Raw genomic sequence first — 5,000 nt, 5'->3', positions numbered from 1 at the left:
TCCTCTCCTCCTCTCCTCCTCTCCCCCTCTCCCCCTCTCCCCTCTCCCCTCTAACTTTTATTTCTTGTTCGAAGACACATGTGCAAGAGTGTTATGTCATAGGTAAACTTAAACTTGTGACGGGGTGGGGGGGGGGGTTCAGTGTTCAGTGTGCAGATGATTTCATCACCCGGATACTCAGCGCCGTGTCCGGTAGTTTTCGTGTTTTGTTTTTTTCCCGAAGCTGTCTCTCCTTCCACCCCTCCTCCCTGAAGTAGGCTCCCGCGTCTCCGGTCCCCCTCGTTCTGCCCACGCAAGAACTCTCATCTATGAGTTCCCAGTTGTAGATGAGAACAGGCGGTATTTAGCCGACGGTTGTTTTCATCTTCGGTGGTGGTGGTGGTGAAAGAGGCATGACACTAAATGGACCCTTAGGACGCTCCCCTCCGTCCCCACCCCGCACCCCCACCCCCCCACACCCCCTCATTCCCGCACCCCCTCCTCCAACGCAAGAAAGGAAGAAAGACAGAAATGAAAGTAAGAGGTGAGCCTGCAAGGTGGCGGAGGCTGGGGATCTCAAAGGGTGAGCAAGCGATGGGGGCCCGGGGATGTCTCGGCCGAGGTATCCAAAATAGGGGACCCACTTTCCAGCCCCAGCACACCCAGGAATCCTCAGCCGCAGCCAGCCTCTGGGTGGGGTTGCGCCTGTCAAAGCTTCTAAATGGAGAGAAGCCCAAGGCTATGGAAGGCATCAGCTCCAACTCCAGGAAGGGAATAGGGCTCTGTGCATATGAATGGGGCTTCAGAAGGCGGTGCCGCGGCTTCCAAAGCGATGCGCCTCGCCTCTCCTCGCCCAGAGCGAGACTCCGTCTGAAAAGAAATACACAAATCAATACTAAAAGAATTCATCCATCCATAAATAAGAAAGAAAGAAAGAAGAAAGAAAGAAAGAAAGAAAGAAAGAAAGAAAGAAAGAAAGAAAGAAAGAAAGAAAGAAAGAAAGAAAGAAAGAAGAAAGAAAGAATCAGTCCAGCGGTCGTGGTCGTGAATCACTCCCCGGAGTCCAGGCGCAGTGGCTCACGCCCGTCACGCCAGCACTCTGAGACGCCGGGTCAGGAGGGTGGCAACAAAACGAGGAGACCCCGTCCGTGGAAAAACATTGAAAAATGAAGGCCGGGCGCGGTGGCTCACGCCCGTCATCCCAGCACTTCGGGAGGCCGGGAAGGGCGGATCGATCACCCGAGGTCGGGAGTTCGAGTCCAGCCCGAGCCACACGGAGAAGCCCCGCCTCCACTAAAAATACCACATCAGCCAGACGTGGCGGCGCCCGCCCGCCATCCCAGCTACTCGGGAGGCCGACGCGGGAGACTCGCTCGAACCCGGGAGGCAGAGGTTGCGGCGAGCCAAGATCGCGCCACCGCACCGCAGTCTAGGCAACCAGAGCGAAACTCTGTCTCGGGGTGGGGGGGGGAAAAAAAAAACGGTCCGGGGACAGTGGCGCGTGCCCGTGGTCCCGGGTACCGTACTCTGGAGGCTGAGGCGGAAGGATCGCTCGAGTGCAGGAACGTCCACGCTGCAGTGAGTGAGCTACGACGGCACCACTGCCGGGGTGACAGAGTGAGATGCCGTCTCTAAATCAATCAGTCCATCAGATCACCGGGAGGCGCTCCCCGTGTCTCACTCTCAAAGGGTGTCTCTTTAGGCCAAGCACGCACGGTGCCTCACAGCAGTCATCCCAGCACTTTGGGAGGCCGAGGCGGGAGGAAAGAAGGAAGGGAGGAAGGGAGTAAGGGAGGAAAGAAGAAAGGCAGGAAGGCAGTAAGGCATGAAAGAAAGAGGGGAAGAAGGAAAGGAAAAAGAAGAAAGAAAGAAAGAAGAAAAGAGAAGAAAAAAGAAGAAAAGAGAAGGGAAGAAAAGAAAGGAAAACGGGGAGGGGGCCTATGTCCTCGACCGGTGACCGCCCAGGATACAGCGGGTCACGGCCGACCGACCGAAGCCTCGACCCGCGGGGCCTCAAGCGATCTTCTCCTCATCGCAGCCTCTCAGCCGCGACGACAGGCGGCCATCACCAGGCACAAGTCACCTTCTAATAACATTACGATTCTATCGAGACAGGGTCTCGCTCCGTCATCCAGGCCGGATCGCCGTGGCACGATCTCAGCTCATCGCAACCTCGGCCTCCCCGGTCGGAGCCACTCGCCCGCCCCAGTCTCCCGAGCAGTCGTGATCCCAAGCCCAGGCCACCAGGCCCGGCTCACCGTTCTGTTTTTCAGAGAGACGGGGTTTCGCCGCGTCGGCCAGCGCGGTCGGTCTGGAACTCCCGGCCTGAAGCGATCCAGCCGCCTCGGCCTCCCAAAGTGCCGGAGTGACAGGCGTGAGCTACCGTGCCCGGCCCAGACCGTCTCGTTCATATATCATAGAGAAGGGGTTTCGTCAGCCGACGGGTGGAGGGCGGGGTGGGTTTCACTCAGCCTGCGTACCGGGGAAAGGGTAAGTGAGTGTGCTTTGTGAACTAGATACGGAAATCGTGTGTGTGTGTGTGACAGAGAGAGAGAGAGAGAGAGAGAGAGAGAGAGAGAGAGAGAGAGAGAGACCGACGAATCCCACCATGAGGACCCGGAAACGGTGTCCGATTTGGGTCCCCGTGTAGTCACCTGTCTGTGTGTAGGTGACTGAGGATTCCACAAATGAAGGTCAGCAGTATCTATGGAGCTGTTTCTCCCTCTCATGCGTCTCATCCGTGTGGTGGAGAAAGGGGAGAAAAGTGGTCGTGACGGGAAGTCGTCTTCACGCCCGAGGAAGCCGAAGGCAGGCCGAGGGGAAGGAGGGCATCCCACGTGACAGCTCCACCCCCGCGCACCCTTTCCAACGCCGGGGCCGCCGGTCCACCCTGTACGACAACCCACCCCCAAGAACAGCACGGTCCGGAGCGGTCCAGTCTCATCCCATCCGGCCCACCCGGGGCATCCGGCGGAAGTGTTCACCGGAGGGTCGGAAAGCAGCGTCCACGCGGTTCCCCCGGGGTCTCCCAGCAAAGGCCAGCCGGGGGAGGGTAGCGGGACGTGACGGGGGCGGGGGGCATCCGCCTCAGAGCTCCCCGGAAGGCGGCGGGTAGCCGGCGGGGGACGCCGAGCCAGAGAGGTCCGGCGGGATCTAGATCCGGAAGCCGCGTCGGTCCTCTCCCACAGCTCTCCTACGGAAAATGCCACGGCGGCGGCGGGAGCCTCGGCCGGGGGAGAAGCGGGGACAAGGGGGAGAGGGAAGGAGGCCCTCGGGAGGATTCAGCCACGAAAACCCACTCAGCCAAGCTCCCTCCGTCTCTCGGGGTCCAAGGGACACCCCGGGAGACGGCAAGAGACAGGTTCACTCCGTGCTTTTCACCTCCGTCTTTATTTTTTTCATCTTTTCCATTTTACAAGAGGTGCTCATCTCAACAACCAGACGGTGGGTGTGACGGGAGAAGCATCAAGGGCAGGAGTTGGAGACCAGCGTGAGCAACTGAGCAACACAAGTAGGAGAGCCCAGCTGAAAGAGATGAAAAAGGAGGAGGAGGAGGACGAGGAGGACAGGGGGAGTGGGTGGGGGGAGGAGAAGGAAAGAAAAGAAAAGAAAAAGAAAGAGAAAAGCAACCACCAAGAAAGTTAAAATCGTCCAACGTTCGGAAGCTCAAGACCAGGCTGACCAAGACAGAGAAACCCCATCTGTACTAAAAATATAAAAGTCAGCCGGGCACGACGGCGCTTCACCGTCATTCCAGCTCCTCGGGAAGGCCAAGGCAGGAGGATCACTCGAACCCGGGAGGCGGAGGTCGCAGCGAGCCGAGATCACGCCATCGTAGTCCACCCTGGGCGACAAGAGTGAAACTCCGTCTGGAGGGGGAGGGGGAGGGGGGAGGGGGAGGGGGAGGGGGGAGGGGGGAGGGGGATGGGGGAGGGGAGATCGGTGAGACGCGTCTCAAAATTTTATCTGTTCGCATTCCGCGTGCATAAAACGGAAAGAACCGACCCACGAGAAATACGACCAGAGCGTACCGTGCCCACGCGTGTCATCCCAGCACTGTGGGAGGCCGACGTGGAAGGACGGCCGGAGCGTAGACGTTTGAGATCACCTCGACGTGTGAGACGACACCTGCAATAATAATAATCATAGTTTAAAAAGCGATCACGTGTGCCCAGAGCATGGACAACAAAGCGAGAGCACACCCGTACTAAAAAGAAGACGATTGACAGGCAGGCAGGCAGGCAGGCAGGCAGGCAGGCAGGCAGGCAACTATAGAATGAGCCGGGTGCAGCGTCTCACGCCTGTCACAGCAGCAGCGCGGGCGGCCGAGGCAGGCAGGCGGATCGCTCGAGAACAGGAGTCCGAGACCAGCCCGGGCCACACGACAGAACGCCGGACCCCATCTCACTCACATACACACATACACAGATACCTGCCTACCTACCTACGGAAAACATGAGATATGAGAAAGAACATAAAAGTCACCCGGTGTGGTGGTGCACGCCCATAGTCCCAGGAAACGGGGACGGGAGGGATGAGACGCAGGACGGCCACTCGGTCGGTCGGTCGAAAGCGTTGAGGCTGGGGTGATCCCGGGCGACAGAGGCAGGGAAGGAAGGAAACCAATGAAACAAGCAAGCAAACGATGAACATGACAATGACCTAGAATAACCCATGAGAATAAAGAAGCAAATAAGAGGGTACGAATAAAGCTAAAAGGTAAGGTAATGAAGATGACAATCCACCGTTTTCTCTCCAGCCCAGCCCAGCCCAGCCCAGCCCAGCCCAGCCCAGCCCAGCCCAGCCCAGCCCAGCCCAGCCCAGCCCAGCCGGAGTGGAGGCGCGCGATCACAGCCCACGTTCGCCTCTGCCTCCCGGGCTTAAGAGATCCCTGTAGTCCCATCCCAGCTACTTGGGAGCCTGAGGTCACCAGAGCCCAGAGTGAGAAGATCAGGCAGGCCCCAAAAGAAAAGGAAATAAATACACGAACATTGTTAATCCATAATAAACGAAGGATATAC

General features: G+C 58.3%; 1 long non-coding RNA gene across 2 annotated transcripts; it reads right to left on the bottom strand.

Moving 5' to 3' along the window:
• Positions 1–3,352: 3,352 nt before the first annotated feature.
• LOC134760835 (uncharacterized) lies at positions 3,353–4,753 on the bottom strand. Of its 2 annotated transcripts, none has more exons than XR_010138834.1 (3): positions 4,465–4,753; positions 4,011–4,107; positions 3,353–3,848 (listed from the first exon to the last, which is right to left on the bottom strand). It is a non-coding gene; the product is annotated as an uncharacterized LOC134760835 (long non-coding RNA). The 2 variants fall into 2 exon arrangements; XR_010138835.1 differs by having other exon boundaries at positions 3,359–3,823.
• Between the last annotated feature and the right edge of the window lie 247 nt (positions 4,754–5,000).

This window comes from Pongo abelii, chromosome 22, assembly GCF_028885655.2.
Source record: "Pongo abelii isolate AG06213 chromosome 22, NHGRI_mPonAbe1-v2.0_pri, whole genome shotgun sequence".
NCBI lineage: Eukaryota > Metazoa > Chordata > Mammalia > Primates > Hominidae > Pongo > Pongo abelii.
Note: the sequence above shows the minus strand (reverse complement) of the source record. Positions and strands in the feature narration are given on the sequence as shown.